This window comes from Pleurodeles waltl, chromosome 7, assembly GCF_031143425.1.
Source record: "Pleurodeles waltl isolate 20211129_DDA chromosome 7, aPleWal1.hap1.20221129, whole genome shotgun sequence".
In the NCBI taxonomy this organism is placed as follows: domain Eukaryota; kingdom Metazoa; phylum Chordata; class Amphibia; order Caudata; family Salamandridae; genus Pleurodeles; species Pleurodeles waltl.
In genome coordinates, this window is record NC_090446.1 from 7,030,568 (window position 1) to 7,048,414 (window position 17,847).

The 17,847-nt window shown below is 47.1% G+C and overlaps 1 protein-coding gene across 2 annotated transcripts in view; it reads left to right on the forward strand.

Moving 5' to 3' along the window:
- LOC138303513 (zinc finger protein 268-like) overlaps positions 1-17,847 on the forward strand; it is a 39,189-nt gene that overhangs the window by 10,737 nt on the left and 10,605 nt on the right. The window contains exons 2-3 of one of the 2 annotated variants that reach the window (XM_069242697.1): positions 2,692-2,768; positions 5,478-5,687. The gene's annotated coding sequence lies outside the window, so the exon portion shown is untranslated. The remainder of the gene's footprint in view (positions 1-2,691; positions 2,769-5,477; positions 5,688-17,847) is intronic. The other variant, XM_069242698.1, reaches the window with a different exon arrangement.

Consider the following 17,847-nt stretch of genomic DNA (forward strand, 5'->3'; position numbering starts at 1 on the left):
GCATTGAGCTTGCTTGTGACAAAGGTGTCCTTAATTGTTTTCTGGGTGCTGATTGGAAGACATTTAAAAATCTTCTTCAGCATCTTTGGGGATTTGGAAGCATGAAGCAGTGACAAGGTTAAAACTTCGGAGGTAATGTTGAGCTTACTGTCCAATCAATCAATAAAATCAGTTAATCAATATGAGGGATTGCTTTGCTTGGTGGCTGTTAGAAATGGGGCTTCTGGTTGGCAATGGTTTGCACCCAGTTCAAGTAAGGATCCTCACACTAGTCAGGGTAAGGGAGCTACACAGCTGAGATAACCCCTGCTCACCCCTTTGCTAGCTTGGCTCAAGCAGGCAGGCTTTTCTCAGAGGCAGTGTGTAAAGTATTTGTACAAACACACACACTAACACTGTGAAAACACCACAAAAGTACTCCACACCAGTTTAGCCAATATTTATCTCACTACAACAAGACCACAATGACAAAAAAGCAACATACACAAGTAAAGATATAACTTTTAAAACGTTTCAATGAGTCTCAATATTTAGGAAACAATGGTTTTATCTTTTTAGCACAAAGTATCTGGGATGCGTCAACAATAATGACAATGCGGGCTGCGGGAGGTGAGGCACCGGAAAAGCAAAGTGATGCGTCAGTTCCTTACTGCTCAGGGGAGGTGATGAGTTGATACTTTCTGCGCAGGAAAGGCAATGCGTCAGTTTCTGGATACGCAGCCCCGGTTCCTTACTGTGGAACGGGGTCGAGGGCAAATTTACACCCAGGGACAATGCATGGAAAATCCAAAAGAGTTGTGAAGATGGGACCACGGTGAAACAGGTGCTGCGTCAATTCTGTAGGCGCTTCACTGAGTTTCCAGCCATGAGGCAGGCGCTGCATTGATTATACAGGCGTGTTGGTTTTCTCCTTCGGATCACCAACTTACACTTTCAAGGGCACAGGCACTGGAGCTGGCATACCCTGGCAAGTCAGGACTCTCAGTAGAAGAGTCCAGGCACTGGCAGATGAAGTCTTTATTGCCCTGAACCTTCTTGAGAGGAGGCAAGCTCAGGTCAAGCCCTTGGAGAACCTTGGAAAGTAGGATGTAGAAAGCAAAGTCCAATCATTTAACTCCCAGGACAGAAGCAGCAAGCAGCAGGCCAGCACAACAAAGCAGCAGGCAGTGTGGCAGTCCCTCCTCCAGCACCCATCTCTTCTTCCGGGCAGAATGTCCTCCGCCCAGAAGGATTCTGCTGTGTCAGAGATCCAGTACTTATACCTATTTCTGCCTTTAAAGTAGGCAAACTTCAAAGAGAAGTCTTTGTAGTGCACAGGACCCTGCCTTTCCCTGCTCTGGCCCCTGGCACAATACAGGGGGTTGGAGACGGCTGTGTGCAAGTGTCAGCTCCTCCCACCACTCTAGCTGAGGAAGACCAATCAGCCTGGTGATGGGCCAGTTCCCTTTGTGTATCTGTATCTGATTAGAGTGAATACACAAAAAAGCCCAACTGTCATCCTGACCCAGATGTGTATTCAGAAGACAGGTGGTGGCACAGAATGGCTAAGCAAGGAAATGCCCTTTTTCTAAAAGTGGCATTTTCAAACTTACAATTCAAAAACCATCTTCACCAAAAGACGTATTTTTAAATTGCGAGCGCAGAGACCCTAAACTCCAGATCTCTATCTGCTCCCAGTGGGAAATCACACTTAAAATATATTTCAAGATAATCCCCATGTTACCCTATGGGAGAGAAAGGCCTTGCAATAGTGAAAAACAAATTTAGCAGTATTTCACTATCAGGACATGTAAAACACACCAGTACATGCCCTACCTTTTACATAGACCACTCTGCCCATGGGACTGCCTTGAGCCTACTTTAGGAGTGACTTAAATGTAGTAAAAGGGAATGTTTGGGCCTGGCAAGTGGGTGCACTTGCCACGTCAGCATGGCAGTATAAAACTGCACATACAAGCACTGCAATGGGAGGTCTGAGACATGTTTGCAGTGCTACTCATGTGGGTGGCACAATCGGTGCTGCAGGCCCACGAGAAGCACTTGATTTACAGGCCCTGGGCAGACTTGCTTTTATGCCAATCATGGGTAAACCAATCACCAATACATTTCAGACAGAGATCATATACACTTTAGCACTGGTTAGCAGTGGTGAAGTGCCCAGAGGACTACAGCCAACCAAAACGAGTCAGAAAAAATAGGCAGAAGAAGGCAAAATGTTCAGGGATAACCCTGTAAAAAGGGCCTGGTCCAACAGTGGTACTTTCCAAAATAGGGACAGAGGACACTGTAAGTAGTGACAGACATATGCAAACTGTGCAAACAAATCCTACACTATCAGTGCCTTACTATTAAATTACCAAAACATGCTGCATTTCCTTTGATAGTTTTGAGTAATAATTTATTTAACCTTCACTGATTTTTGGGTGGCCTTCGAGGGCCAAATGGTTCTGCCACACCCAGTCCTCTTATGCATCTCCATTGTTCTGTCCACAGTTTACCCCAATGGTGTCAAAGTGGAATAGAAATACTGTTCATCCTGCGCCTGAGGATGTTGCACAGACAATAACTGTTTATTCGCACTTGAGTTAATCTTCTCCTGATTTAATGCATTTGTCTTTTGCACATGCTTGCATATATTGTATTTATCACTAACCTTATTTTCTTGGATTGTTTTTCTTTTTTTTATTGCAGGGTATCAAGACAAGACATGAGACAACAAACACTTGAAGCACAATACTGGAGAACAGAGTTCTGGAGGGCCAAAGCAGGTACATTGGTGTGGGATGGAGACCAGAGCAGGAACAGAAACTCCCTCTCACTGGTGGATGAAAGCCACACCTTGGCCATATTTTAAAAACAGCTGCACCCAAGATGCTACCTGTTCTTGCAGGGTTTGGAAATCTGACTGTTTGTCTTGTGAGAGTTCCGGACCGGGCCCACAAGACCAGAAGCAGTGTGCTTGCTGACTTGACACACTTCCAAGGAGAGATCATATGGCCAATAGAGGCCTGCTGCCATGACCAGGAGAACATGTCACAGGCAGGACATGACTCCCAGGATCATTTGGAGTTGTGGTTTTGAGAGTTTGCCTTTTAAACAAGCATTTGCAATGCAACGGGTCTCGCATTTCTCTGAGTTGGAGGTATTAGCAGTTGTAAACTCCCAACTGGACTTTTCTTGCCTCATTAAATGTACAAAATGAGTGTGATCGCGCTGCTACAGTTCACTCGTAGTGAAACCTATCAGCAAAAGTGCAATTATATACGTAACTGGCAAAAGTGCGATTAACTATGTAACAGGGTTGATGTCATACAAAGCGCTTGACTTCTGCCAAGCGAGACCGTGCTGCAAAAAAAGAAAAAAAGTAGTCCACAAACTGGATGGAAAACAGCAAGCCTTGTATTTTTTCAGTACTTGGTTGCTGCGCTCGAGGAGTGCTAACCACCGGAAAAGGCATGATGTATACATGCCTTCCACTAATGAAAGCAAGCAGATTTTAAAAGGCAAGACCACAAACCAATGAAAGACACTGACATGGACAGGGCTCCGAGCCCTTTTCTACCTACTACAGCGTCTCACTAGCGCAGGCTCAACCCTAAAAAGGACTCTCCTTGAAGCAGCATGTGGTGTCTTATTAGAGGCAGGCGTCTTTTATAGTGGATATTAAACAGCTCAAATATGGTTCCAAGGACTGACTTATCCACTTTGTCTGTCCATTGGTTTGGGGATAGTAAACCATGAATAGGCAAGTTGACTCCCATAGACGTGCATATTTATAACAGAGACTGGATACAAAACATGAACCCCGATCAGTGACAAACAAGAAGAACAATCCATGTAGATTTGCCACATGCTGAATGAAAATGTCTTCCAGATCCTTAGAACCGGGGAATTTTATTTATCAGCAATGAAATGTGGCACTTTGGTTAACATCTCTACCCTTGCTAAAATGATGATACGACCACATGTTGAGAGGAAAGTCTGTGATGAAACACAGGTTTATAAAGTGCCATGGTACAGTTACATGGTAAGAGGATACAACAAGCCATTTGGGTGGGTGTATGCACATTTGTTGCGATTATACAAATCGATGCATACCTTTTGTCTTGGAAATCCCTTCAGAACCACTGCTGACTGGGTTGTAATGTCTTTTTCCCCCAGGGATGACCTGCCTGAGATATAGAATGACACTATGACAATGCTTGTTCTTTTAAGTTTGTTGTGGATTAAGACAGTGCCTCTATCTTTCAAAAGCCCCAAACTCAAACGTTGCTCAGTTTCCTTCAGCCGGTCGTCTGAATCCAGGACCACCATAGTTGAGCGTCCTGAGAAGTTTCTGAATACATAAACTAATTTGTTGTTCCTTCTTGCTGTATGATAGGCAGGTTTGTCTCTTGTTTTTCTTGGTCTGGTTTCCAAACCAGAACAAAGCATCTGCTTTGGCATTCGTAATCCTTGTGCATAACCCCAAAGCAAAATTCTCTTTAAAAAATGATTCTGTTGTTAATTAAACAAAAATCATGCTTAGTTGATGTAGTGTTAATGCACAGGCTTACTAAAGAAATTCAATATCTCTGTGGCTGGAGTAAATGGCAAAGTACGCTTACCTGCAAGGAGGTTATGCCTCCGTTCTTGAAAAACAGACTTAGTTAAGCATTATAGCCACCTACATCAGGCAGTCTATATGTACGTGGTATTTGTATAGGGCAGAGCTGGCCAGAATAGCAGTAGAGCATTGTAGATGGTCAAAGGCAAGCACACAGTCAGCTAGTGATAGGAGAGGTAGCTGGTTAGTGGACGTTTACTGCATCGTCATGTAGTGTTCTTTACAAAAGTGTGTCTTCTACTGTTTCCTAACTCAGAGCAGCTGTGGGGCAGCCCTTATGGATACAGGAGTGTAGCTCCAGATCCTAGGCACACAGACTGAAAAAGACCTACTCTCTTGTTATTGCTTTTTTGCACCTCTTTGTCTCCAGTCTGACGGTGGCCTTAGCGGCAGGTGTTTAAAGATCACAGGAAATTGTGAGCTGTCTGCAAGGTCAGGTGCTGATAATAATGGTTTTAGAAATGATGCAGCTGGCTTTGAAGATGATGGGGGCCTGGAAGGGGAGCCAATATAGTTGTGTTAGGATGAAGGGGATGCAATCTTGCTTCTGCCCTGTATGAGAGATGTTGCTTTATTAGCATGGTAATGCCCCTGAGGCTGAGTGAGAGGCCCCTCCTGCTGGCGAAGGCGTAATACAACTGTTGGGGCTTTACTAACTGTTATAGCCCGAGGCAGAAGAGGTGTATTGGTGTTAAAACATTCCACCACTGGGAAGCAGAATCAATAGGAAAACAAACATTTGAATGTTGGAGCAGAAGTTCTGCACAAGACATCTTTGCCTTTGGCCCGACATATCCTTGAGTAGAGCTGTCATTTAATGTTCTAATGCCTAGTAGCTCTGTACCTGAAATGATGTATCTTTGTTCAACAGGAGGAACTTATTAGAATATCTATTCTTGGGATTCCATTTAGATAGATCCCCCTTCATTGGAAAACTGGGATGTGCCAGATGTGACAATGAAGAGCAAGGTGGGAGATTCTAAGGTTTTCAAACTGAAGCAGCTATGTAACTTTCCCTAAACTCCTGGATATCGGTTTCAGCGCCTTGGGTGTGATGGAAAGAATCACTCTTACAAATCAGGTGAGTGACTGGGGCCACGTTGTCAGAAAAGTGACATATGAAGCATGTATAAAAGTTGTCACATGTCCAAAAGCTGTTAATGTCTTTGATTCCAGACAGAGTAGGCCTCTTCAACATGGCACCGTTTCAAAGCATGTGTTGCTATAGATTTCACATGGTGCATGATCTTATCTTCCACTGTTGGATTCCCAATATTACAAGTAGTTTACCTCAAAGGTCAGCAAGCAGGCTCCACCTGTTCTTAATTACGTTACCTTGTGTAGGCCTAAAATGAGTTCACAGATTCCTTCCTGGATGATAAATGTCACACTAATGTAGAAGCACCGCAATTGATTTTCTCTTTGTGATTTCAGTCTGTGAATATGGTATTGATTCACGTAGTGCGATGCCCCCAAAAATGCAATGTCAAGTCTCAGAATGTGGCATTCAATACGATTCCCTCTGGAAAATGCAAGGTTCTTGGTTTAGTACCACTCCTTCCCAGAGCTCAAGGGTGTCCTCGCCTCTAGTGAAACTAGGCTGCCTCTGCTCTTATTTCTGCACACAGGAAACATGAAGAGCAGGCTCAGTAGGACAGGGCTGTTTGTTATAGTGATATTTTCAAAATGGCCACTGCTGCCAAATCACAACGGTGGCACTCTGTGTCGCGTATGTTTCTACAGCGCCCTGTCTCCTGCAAGGGTATGCTGGTCCAGAGCAGGTGTGTGTGCCTAGTCTTGCCTAGTGTGGGGTTAGGAGTTTATCGAAAAGCGGGGTCTTAAGCTTCTTGCAGAACTCAACAAGAGAGGAGGCTCTGATGTGGTGTGGGAGGTCGTTCATCACTTAAGGAGCTATGTCTGAGAAGGCCCTGCCTTCGGCTCTGTTTCAGTTAATTTGTAGGATGTGTGCGAGTAGGAGTCTGGAAGAGTGCAGGTATCTGGGAGGGGTTTGGTGGAAGGAGATGCAGTTGTTCAGATAGGTGGGGCCTTTAAATGTCTGAGTGAGGAGTTGGAACTATGTGTGTTTGTGTATCTGGAGCCAGAGAAGTTCCCTGATGAGTGGTGTGATTTGTGTTCTGTGTGGGAGGTTGAGGATGAGTCTGGCAGCCATGTTCTGAATGGTTTGTAGTATTTTGGTGAGTTGCCATGACATTCCCACTTGGAGGGTGTTCCTCTAGCCCAGCGTGTTGACAACTAATTTGTGGGTGAGGGTTTTTCTGGTGTTGCTTGGGCGCCATTTGAAGACCTTTTTCAGGGTGTGGAAGCAGGATGCTGTGATAACGTTGACTTGCATGGTCAGTTTAGGTGTGGGTCCAACATCAGCAAGCCACCAAATGCAGGTGTTCTTGCCGAAAATCACTGCTTCTGTCTTGTCTCTGTTTACGGTGCGACAGTTTGACTTCACCCAGTCAGGAACTTTGATCATGTAGATGGGGAACTTGGCCTTTGCTTTGGGGGTCTTTTCTGAGAGGGCGAATATGAATTGCATGTCATCGGCATGGGAGAGGATGTTGATGTGTGTGTGAATGACATTGGCCACAGGGATCATGTATGCTTTAAAGATGGTAGGGCTTAGGGGCGAAGCTTGAAACACTCCACAGATGAGTTTGCAGACTTACGAGGAGGAAGGTGCTAGTCTTGCAGCTTGTGCTGTGTCCGTCAAGAAGGAGCAGATCAGGCAGACAGCAGGCCCCTGAATGCCAATCTCATGTAGGCATTTAATTAACATGGGGTGGGAGACCATGTCAAATGCTGCTGAGAGTTTGATGAGGATGAGAGCTGCCTTATCCCTTCCGTCTAGGATCATGTGGCTGTTGTCTGTGTCGGCTATGAGGAGCTGTTGGTTGTTGAGGTGGTCGGTGAGGCATCTGTTGAAGAGTTTCTCTGAGAAATGTGCCTTGTGCAAGAGGAGGGAGATGGATCTGTAGTTGGTGAACGGGACTGGGTCTGTGGAGGGTTTCTTGAGCAGGAGGTGTGACATTGGCATGTTTCCAAGCATCCGGGAAGGTAACAGATAATGGAGGCATTGAGGACATGTATTAGAGCTTCACTGATAGGTAGGAGTCCTATGTGTGGTGAAGGCATAGTGGGTGCAGGGGTCTGACTGGAGGTGGAAATTGATGGACTTCATGGTAGTGGCTGTCTCATTTGTGGCCACGAGGTAAGGTTCAGTTCATGGGCGAGATGGAAAGTGGCATTGCTAGGGTGACGGGGTCTGGTTGAGAGTCAAAGTTTCAGTAAATGGAGGTGATTTTGTTGGTGAAGAATTCCAAAAGCATGTTTCAGAGGGCCTGTAAGGGTGTGATGCTATTGGAGGGGGCTTCAGGCACGGTGAACCCATTAATGATGGCGAACATTTAATTTCTGCTGTTCATGCCACCTGTGAGTGCTGTGCACTTGGTGTTCCGCATCCGGGGCGGTATTGTCTAAGAGTGGACTTGAAGGTGTCTTTATCCGCAGTGCCTTGGCTTATTCTCCATGTGCACTTCAGATGCTTGCCAGACTTCATCAACCTGATTTCCACTGTGTACCTGCTGCCTTATGGTTGGGTTCCTGCGGTTTTGTTGTGCTTAAAAACCAACTGCATCATTTCTAAAACCATGATGACCAACACCCGGCCTTAAGGGGAGCCAACGTGTTGGTGATGATCAGCTTTTGAAGTTCTTGATGACTTCTGGCATGTTTGGGCCAGTGCGTGGAGAATGTCCAGTCTTCCTCTTCGGCGTATTTTCAACTATGGCAGGTCGGTCTGTGGTGGTGTGGGACGGGGATACTGAAACTAATTGGATGACAAATAACTGCCTCAAGTTCAGCACAGACAAGACTGAAGTCTTGATCTTCGGCAGCGACAACTCCCCCTGGGAGGCCCCCCAGGTAGTCTACAGAACTAAGGTCCACTTCTACCCCAGCTGAGCACGCCAAGAATCTCGGTATCATCCTGGACAGCAAACTCACCATGAAGTCCCAAGTCAATGAAATGTCATCGTCCTGCTTCTTCATCCTGTGCATGTACGTCAAATTTTCAAGTGGCTCACCCTAAATGCTAGAAGCACCGTCACTCAAGCCCTCGTTACCAGCCGACTGCACTACAGAAAGACCCTGTACATGGGAATCAAGGCCCACCTAATTAAATGACTATAGACCATCGAGAATGCTGCATTAAGCCTCATCCTGGATCTCCCTCGTCACTCCCACATCACCCCCACCTAAAAAAAAAAACCTCCACTAGCTCCCAGTTCAGAAGAGATGCCAGTTCAAGCTCCTCACCCACACGTTCAAGGCCCTGCACTACTCCGGACCCTCCTACATCAACCACTGCCTGAGATTCCACAAACCCTCTAGACACCTCTGCTCCACCTCCCTTACGCAGGCACATATCCCCTGCGTACAGTGCAGCAGAGCAGGAGGGCGCTCCTTCTACTGCGCAGCCAAAGCATGGAACAGCTTTCTTCTGCACCTCAGGACCTCCCCTACTCTACGGGGCAACGGTAGTATGATGAAAACCTCTCTCTTCGACTGAGACCCTGGACCCTGCCAGTGCCTGGATACCCTCACGGGTGACAAGTCGTGCTCTAAAAGTTGACTGCTTGATTGAACTGACGAGGGGATGGTCTGTTCAGATGATTGTTGATGGCTGGTCGTCTGTGATGTTACCCAGGAGGTGAAAATCGGGTCCAGGAGGAGTCCATAGGTGTGGGTTGGTCTGTAAATGTGCTGGGTGAGGTTTCAAAGGTTTTCAAGGAAAACAACCACAGTCTAGTTGGTTCATTCTTCCAAGTGACAATTCAGGTCTCCAAAGAGGATGGAGGTGTTAAAGTTGATGATGATAGGTGCTACAAAGTCTATGATGTTGCTGGCGAAGTTGGTGCATGGTCCTGGCCGCTGTATACTAGTGTTCCACAAACTGAAGTTTTCTGGGATTTGTAGTTTCAATGTTAGGTGTTCCATGTAGTTTGTGGGTGTGTCCAGGGAGCTGGTGCAGCTGATGGTATTCTTCAGTATGATGGCGATTCTGTCTCCGGGCTTCGCCAGACAGTTCGGCCAGCCTGCGGGGTGCTGTAGCGATGTCGGGTGCCAAGGTTGGGTTTAGCCATGTCCCATGAGGAACAACAGATCTGTGTCATCGTCGTGTAGCCTGAAAGTGGGAAGTGTGTCCTATGTAATGTCATCTCTAGGACACTATTGAAGTCTTCCCCCTGCATCCATGAGATATGTGTCCATTTATCCAAGTGGGTCAAGTGTTGTTTGAGAAATTTGGATTGTTCTGTATTTGGAGTGTAGGTACTGCCTACTATGGTAGGGGTGCCATCAAGCCTGGCCTCTTGTAGGATGAACTGACCCTTTGGTTCCACGTCCATAGATAGCACTGACCCCTTTACGTTTGAGAAAAGATAGAATTATGTAGGGTTTGGTCAGTGGTTGTATCACTTTGATATTCCAGGAAATGACCGGATATATCTGCAGTTGTGCAATAGTCAGTTGTTTGTTAGGTATTGGTTCCAGTTGGATGCTTCCCACTCACCTCCGGTGAATGATGTGAAGCACCCTGGGTTTCTAGGTCACATTGTGAGTCCATCTCTCCAGCTCACGAAGAACAGTAACTGAAAAAACATACAGTAATAGAAACCAATGTGAATAAAAATGGATGGGAGGCAAACTGCAAGCCTCTACCCGGCATATGGGGAGTGGGTGATTCCCTAGTGGTGGATGTGTTAGCTATGGTCGGAGCTCTCAGGTTTAGAGGACTCTTGTGGTGCAGTTGCTCACCAGCTGAAGTCAAAGTGAGGGCCGGCTGAAAAATCATTGAGAGGGGCAGGCCCTACAAGGGTTAAGGAACCGTCTCTGGCTATCGGAGGCGAGAATATAGAACTAGGAAGCTAAGTGAATAGTAAGGATGAAGGTTCTCACTCTCAATCATATGCGCAAGAGACGAAGGGTAAGCAAGACATGATAGGGAAACCCCCAGCCTTCCCTTGTTTAGAGAACAGTCGGGTATAACAGTTTCTCTCAGGGGTCAGGAAGTTTTCCATCTAGAATTCTAACAATAAACATCCATTACAGAAGTTAATCTGCGGTTTGTGGGGTGATTCGTGGGGGGGGATCCCAAGCTTGCTAGGAGAAGATTAGAGCTGCCATCTCTGTCTGATTCTTCTGAGGAAGCACTTGTGGAAACCAGTAATGGGTTCCAAACGGTGAGTGGTGCACCAAGGGCTGTGCACCTGCTGTTGTTAATATAGTCCTGAGATGAGATAAGGTGGCCAAACTTCCAGTTTCTGAGAGTGCCGTCAGTGTGCTCTAGGCAGCCGGGTGACAATTCACAGGCAGCGTCTACTTGGCAGGAAGTGCCTTTGCTTTATTCCCAGTCTTCTGTCGGACCCAGGAAAAAATGACCCTTCCGATCCTTCATAATGTTTAGCATGATGAGGAAAAGCGTAGCAAACTTTAAGATCATCACCAGTAGTTTTTTCTTGACCGATATAAGAGAGGCCTACATCTGCTGGGTAGCCAGCCAATAGTCTGGAAAGATGAATATTTGCTTTTTGTTTTTTTATAAGTTGATCACTCTGTCTTGCGCCTCTTAAGATTGTTTCCCAGTCTTTGTAGTGTAAGGGTTTGTGGGTTACTGACCTCAGTGGAGCATGCATTGGGTGTACGGCGAGCCAGCACCCAGTAGGCTCTCTCTTTAAAGAAGTAGGGCGTGAAGTCTTGAGGAAACACTAAGCATCTAAACCAAGTTTCAAGATAGCCTGTCATGGTGCGCCAATTGGAGCCTTCGGGTAGACCAGCTTGACAAAGACAAGAAAGGAGACAGTAAAACACAGATGAAGGACTAGGAGAACCAAGAAAAAGACGCATAACAGAGAACACAGACAAAGAAAATTGTAAAACCAAAGATACGAAAATAGTTCCGGAGTTTTTTTTTCTATCGTTTCTGTCTGTTGAGAATAGGAAGAAGAATGCCCAAATAATAGGAACAATTAAGGAAAGTGCCCTAAGATACTACATTTTTTTTTTTTTTTTCATACAAGCGTTAGTGAGCTGACAGAAAGAGAAGGTTTTTTGTGGACTAGCCCACCACAGGGACAGAGACCACAGGGCTGGCCCAAGGACTGCTAGAAAACTCAATGACCCCTAGGGATAACATCTTAGACACCTTATCTTTGATGCTAGCCCTGACCTTATCAGTCACCCTGTAAACCTTTTGTTTAATGGGTGGACTGTCCCCAGTGTCCACATCATGTGTACATAAGTGTGTGACCCCTGGGATCAAGGAGAACAGGGAGGCAAACTGACCCAACACCTAGCGACAGACCCTCTGTTGTTCTGAGGTTAGGGAGGTGGAGAGGTTCACTCCCTCCACAGACCCATCTTTTTCTCCAGCAGACGGGAGGTCAGGAAGAGGCTCATTCTGTTCCTCCACCCCATCATCTGTCGCTAGGACCATGGACAATTCAGTCCTCTCAAAGTGTGGCTTGAGACGGTTAACATACAGGACCCTTAAGGGGTTCCTTGGAGTCCGCAAGTCCACCAGGCAGGTGACTTCGCTCTTGCGCTCCACCACTTCAAATGGCCCAGCCCACTCATCCTCCAGCGCTCTAAGCTCCACTGGTGCCATTACCCACACCTTTTGCCCAGACTGAAATTCAACCAGAGTGGCATTCTGTTCATACCACCATTTCATGTCTGCTGACTCGCTTCTAGGTTCTCTTGTGTAAGATCTCTGAAGCGAACAGTCTGGTTTCTGAAGGCCAGCATGTAGCTAAATACATCCTGGGGAGGTTTACTGGGGGCCTTCTCTAAGCCCTCCTTCACCAGACTCAAGGATTAAATCCAAGCTCTTTTTGAGGCACCTCCCTGTAGGCGAACAGAAGGCATGGCAAGAGGATGTCCCACTTCCGCCTCAAGGGCTTTGACAGGCCCATGATCATGCCTTTTAAGGTGCGGTTGAATCTTTCAACCAGACCATTGCTTTGGGGGTGGTAAGGAGTGGTGAATTTATACATTACCCACACTTCTGCCACAGAGACTTCATATAAGTAGATATGAAGTTGGCACCCTTATCAGATACCACTTCCTTGTGAACCCAATGCAGGTAAAAACACCCATCAACACACAACCCACCACAGGGGAAGTGAGTGATTTCAGAGGAATGGCTTCTGGGTACCAGGTGGCATGGTCCACCAAGACCAGGACGAACCTGTTGCCCATGGCTGTCTTGGGATCCAGCGGCCCCACAATGTCAAAACCAACCCTTTCAAAGGGGGTACTGACCACTGGAAAAGGTTGGAGGGGAGCCTTACATTCCCCCTCCATTCTTGCCACTTGCCTGACAAGTCTTGCAAGACCTGCAATGAGCATCTGAGTGCCTGCACATGAGGGGCCAGTAAAAGTGGGTGACAAGCCGTTTAGAGGTCTTGTCCTGTCCCAAATGTCCAGCTAAAGGCACAACATGAGCCAGACCCAGTAGGAAGCCTCTGAAGCACTGGGGTACCACCAGCACACAGGCTGACCCAGGCTCAGCAACCTTAGGCTCAATGTACAGGAGGCCATCCTCCCAATAAACCAGGTGAGATCCTGGCTCCTTGCCAGCCGCCTGGTCTGCAGGGTGCCTCAAACCCACTAGAGTAGGGCATGTCTTCTGTGCCTTAATGCCTCCCTCGTGGGTCCTCCTTCCTGCTGCCACTGCGATAGCTCAGGGACTTCCCCTAGCTCGGCATCCTGTTCCCCTGTAGGCTCCGGGGCGTCACCCTAAGGCCCGCCTCCTCCCGGACCCTGGGAACTTCTGGGGCTGGTTTCCCGTGCCCCTTGCCCTTCCTCTTCTTGGCAGTCCCCTGGGCCACTGTTTCAGGCTCCAGGGGCTTCTGACCACCCTGACAGGCTGCCATTGACCTGGTGGATACGCATACCCACCCAGGCAGACCCAACATCTCCAAGTGTGACCTGTGTTCCACCTCCTTCCAAGGGGAATCCTCCAGGTCATTCCCAAGCAAACAATTCACAGGCATGGTTGGACTCACAGCTACCTTCAAGGAACCTGAGACCCCCCCCCATTCAAAGGGAATCTGTGCCCCTCTGCACAGGCACTCTGCGTTGTCCACTGCAACTACTTGGTAAAGTACACGGGGATCTATCTGCTCTTCAGACACAAGGTGACTCCTCACTGTAGTCACACTGGCACCTGTGTCTCTCAGAGCCTCCACCCTCTGTCCATTAATGTCACCCACTGCCTATACTTTATAGTGTTCTCAGGCGCTAGGGTTCTCTAGACCATCTCACTGTCTTCTAGTGAGACAAGGGCCATCTCAGCTGGCTCCCACCAACCTGGAACCAACTCCTCCCCAAGCGCTACACTAGCCAAACCCTAGGACTGAGCATCAGTGGGTGCTGGTGTACTCTTGGGGCATTTGGGGTCCCCTCTCACATGACCCAGCTGGTCACATGCATAACACTTACGTTGAGGATCTCCTTCCGCAGGTTTCCCATTGGGGAACCATGGCTTCTTTTTACTGGGGGTGCTGAGAATACTTACCCTGGGAACTAGGTTGGGGCCTTTTACAGAACTCCCCTTGTTTACCCTTACCCCCCCTCTCTTCTGAGAGGGACCCTGCCCATCTTGGCGTGGTCTCCCCCATACCTCTTCTGGACCCTGGTCCACTTCCTGCCCAAGCTTCCTTGGGTCAGTCAGCTTGCTGTCAATTAGGTGCTGGCACAGCCCTTGAAAAAATAAACTGTACAAGTGCTCCTAAGCAATTAAATTGTAAAGCCCCTCGTATGTTGTCACCTTACTGACCTTCACCCAACCATCCAGTGACCTTAAAAAAAAAAGAAATCAACACATTCCGACCTAAACTTGTCCTTACACTGCTTAGGGGTGAGACCATACATTGTGAGTAGGGAATCATTCATGATAGATTAGGTGAGCCCCTGAGGATCCCCTAAGGTTGTCAGAATATCCCTCCTCTCTACCTCAAAGTTCTTCCACAGACCTGCCCCCCAATGAGCTTGAGGGACCGGATTCATATGGAGAGCAGACTCATATCCCTTGAACCACAAGAATATGTCATCCTCCCTTTTGTAATCCTTCACAGGGTCTTTAGCAATGTCACCCCCCTCTCAGGCTGCACTGTGCTATTGCTGCCACCATCCCTACTGGACTAGCTCCTCAGATTCAGCTCACTCAAGCTGAGCTCATGAACCAGCGTTATCTTTTTTCTCCTCTATGGCCATCCATCTCTCTTCCATCGCCTTTTTCATCCTAAACTTGTCCAACTCCTGTTGGTGAGTCCTCTCTGCCGTGTTGCCTGTCCTGTAACACTTCAGCACCTTCTCCCCCTCTTCCCCTCCTCCTCCTCTTCTTCTTCTTCTTCCTCTGTGTGCCCCTTAGCCTCTTTGGCTGTCACCCAGGCCCTCAGTGCCCTTTGCAGCGCCTCTTTCCTGGTGGAGCCCTTAATAGGACAGGCAAGATTTTTGCAGAACTGCCTCAACTGAGAAACTGTATAGCTCTCCAGTTTCCCTAAGTCAAAAGCAGCTTCAGCTGATTCATCTCCAGATTGAGACATGATGAAGAATCAACAAAAGTGCAAGTTCCAAGGCAAAAAAAGAGTTCCCAATGAAGTTCAAGTCAATCAAAGATCAGCAAAAATATGGAAGTAGGAAAAAAAAATCCAAAAGGAGCACTTAATGGTCTGCAATGAAAATATTAGTGTACACTTAATCACTGTATGTCAAGTACAAATACAAGTCCAGTTGTCTCCGCTGATCACCAGTGTTAGAAATGGGGTCTTTGGTTGGCAATCAGATTACCCCCTGTCCAAGCGAGGACCCTCACTCTAGTCAGGGTAAAGGAGAATCACACTCAGTTAACCCCTGCTCACCCCAGTGGTAGCTTGGCACGAGCAGGCAGGCTTAACTTAAGAAGCAATGTGTAAAGTATTTGTTCCAACACACACAGTAACTCAGTGAAAACACTACTAAATGACACAACACAGGTTTAGAAAAATAGGCAATATTTATGTAAGATAACAAGACCAAAACAACAAAAATCCAACATACACAAGTCAAGATATGAATTTTAAAAGGAATAAGACTCTTAATCCTTAGAAAACAGTGAGAACGCTGTTAGCGCGCAAAAATACCTGGGTTGCGTCAAAATAAAGCCGTATGGGCCAGTGTGCGAAGAAAGAAAGGCCAGCGATGCGTCAATTTCTCACCCGGAAGCAAGAACGTTTCGTTCCTCCTTCAGTTGGGTCAGTGTGTGTAGTTTCTCCTCTCCTGCAAGAGAGCGATGCGTTGATCCGGACAGGCACCTCGAGTCCAGGCAGGCTTTGCGTTGAGTTTCTGCATCCAGCGATGTTGCTTTGAAGTCCAGTTGCACGGTGTAAAGAAACTATGCTGCGTGGGGGCTTGCGTCGTTAACAGTAGCCACTGCGGGTGTTGCACCTCATTTCTCTAGCCGCGTTGCCTTGACCTTCCAGCCGCGATGCAGGTGGAGCGTCGATTGTAGCCGGGAAGCAGGCGGCGCGTTGTTTATCAGCCGTGAGGCAGATGGTGCGTCAAAAGTTTCCCTGCACGGTGGTCTTTGCGTGGATTTTCAGTTATTAGCTGCCAGCTTCACCTCTCAAGGCCCCAGGGACTGGATAGGGCACCACTTGGCAGGGCAGGAGTCTCAGCAGAGAGTCCAGGTGATGGCAGGGGAAGTCTTTGGTGGCCCTGAGACTTCAACAACAGTAGGCAAGCTCAGTTCAAGCCCTTGGAGATTCTTCACAAGCAGGAATGCACAACAAAGTCCAGTCTTTGTGCCTTTCACAGGCAGAAGCAGCAACTGCAGGATATCCCAACAAAGCACAGTCACAGGCAGGGGTAGCACTTCTCTTCAACTGTTCTCCTTGGCAGAGGTTCCTTTTGATTCCAGAAGTGATCTAATTTTCAGGGGGTTTGGATGCCATTCTTTATACCCCTTTCCGGCTTTGAAGTAGGCCTACTTCAAAGAGAAGTCTCTGTTGTTTTCAAGATCCTGCCTTTCCCAGGCCAGGCCCCTGACACACATCAGGGGGTTGGAGACTGCATTATGTGAGGGCAGGCACAGCCCTTTCAGGTGTGAGTGACCACTCCTCCCCTCCCTCCCAGCATATATGGCTCATCAGGATATGCAGGCTACACCCCAGCTCCCTTTGTGTCATTGTCTAGAGAGAGGTGCAAACAGTCCAGCTGTCAAACTGACCCAGACAGGAAATCCACAAACAGGCAGAGTCACAGAATGGTTTAAGCAAGAAAATGCCTACTTTCTAAAAGTGGCGTTTTCAAACACACAATCTGAAAAACAACTTTAGTAAAAGATGTATTTTTAAATTGTGAGCTCAGAGACCCTAAACTCCACATTTGCATCTGCTCCTAAAGGGAATCTGCACTTTAATAATATTTAAAGGCAGCCCCCAAGTTAACCTATGAGAGAGATAGGCCTTGCAACTGTGAAAAACGAATTTGGCAGTATTTCACTGTTAGGACATGTTAAACACATAAGTACATGTCCCACCTTTAACATACACTGCACCCCGTCCATGGGGCTACATAGGGCCTACCTTAGGGGTTCCTTACTTGTATAAAAAGGGAAGGTGTAGGCCTGGTAAGTGGGTATACTTGTAAGTCAAATGGGCAGTTTAAAACTGCACACACAGACACTGCAGTGGCGGGTCTGAGCCAAGTTTATAAGGCTACTTATGTTGGTGGCACAACCAGTGCTGCAGGTCCACTAGTAGCATTTGATTTACATGCCCTGGGCACCTCTAGTGCACTGTGCTAGGGACTTACTAGTAAATCAAATACGCAAATCATGGAAAGCCAATTACACATATATTTTACATAGGAGCACTTGCACTTTAACACTGGATAGCAGTGGTAAAGTGCTCAGAGTAGCAAAAACAGAGTCCAGCACACATCAACAACCTGGGAATCCCAGGCACAAATTTAGGGGAGACCAGGCCAAGGATGCCAATTCTAACAATTTTTGAAGTAGTATTTTTTATGATGTCGCTGTATCTTTGATTTTTGTGTCTAAGCACTTGGGCAACCATTTTGTGATCAGCAGTTCTGCAATCTGATTTTAAGCTGCCAAATAACCTGAGCGTAACACACAAGGAGAGCACTCATTAACTGTTAATTTCGTCAACGGCCAAATGTATTAA